Genomic DNA, 1,131 nt, shown 5'->3' with positions numbered 1-1,131 from the left:
TCAACGAGTGGCTGGTGCCTTGTTTTGTTTACTATCCAATTTCATGAGAATCGGAAATTAATATGAATTTTAATGACAATTTCAGATTTTACATTGAAAATCGGTTATGTGATATTGAGTAATTTTTACTTATCATCACTATTAATTCTTCTTCTTCTTCTTCTTCTTCTTCTTCTTCTTCTTCTTCTTCTTCTTCTTATCACCATCAGTTTATGTAATAATTTGCTGTTTTAGTATGGACTGTTATACAACTGTTATTAATTATCTTCACAATTATTGTCGTAACTTATTTATTTGATCATTATTAAAAGTAAACACAAGTATGATTAATCCCAGTATTATCCAACTACGGTATAACAAATTTGTTTATTATTATAATAATTATGATTAATTTAGTTTCTCTAATGTAATGCAGTAAATCTGAAATGTAATTCCAGCATCTTTTGTCATCACCATCATTATCATTATCATTATCCTCTTTATCTTCACCATCGCTCATTATCCGCATTATTGGCCAATCTGCCTCTGCCTTCTCTTGCCATCCGTGATACAATGAACGTCTCACACTCAATGAGGTCTTTCAGAATTAATGAATAAAATTCAACAGGAGAAAATGGAATTGAAACTTCAAATTCATTCTTAATTACACGCCGCTTCATCTCTCTCTCTCTCTCTCTCTCTCTCTCTCTCTCTCTCTCTCTCTCTCAATAGAAAAGGAAAAGTTTTTCCTCTGCTTTTATTTGATTTATTGTTTAAGTAGATATAAATGATTTACATAATTCTCTCTCTCTCTCTCTCTCTCTCTCTCTCTCTCTCTCTCTCTCTCTCTCTCTCAACATTCGGATGTAAACCCTTTTTCAATAGTGTGTATTACAGAATAAACCTTCTTGTCACACACTACGCATTATGCAGTGCTGCACTTTAAGTAGTTATTGTCATATATTAATTATCTATTGTATCCAACTCGTCCCACTCTGGTTACGGCTCATTTTATCTTTTGCCTTCACATACACCAAATAGTTTGGCCTGTTCTTACCATATTCGCTTCTGTTCTGCACCTGATAACACCAAACAATTCTTTTTTACTCAAGGAGTTAACTACTGCATTGTAATTGTTCAGTGGCTACTTTC

Source organism: Palaemon carinicauda, chromosome 25, assembly GCF_036898095.1.
Source record: "Palaemon carinicauda isolate YSFRI2023 chromosome 25, ASM3689809v2, whole genome shotgun sequence".
Lineage (NCBI taxonomy): Eukaryota > Metazoa > Arthropoda > Malacostraca > Decapoda > Palaemonidae > Palaemon > Palaemon carinicauda.
Note: the sequence above shows the minus strand (reverse complement) of the source record.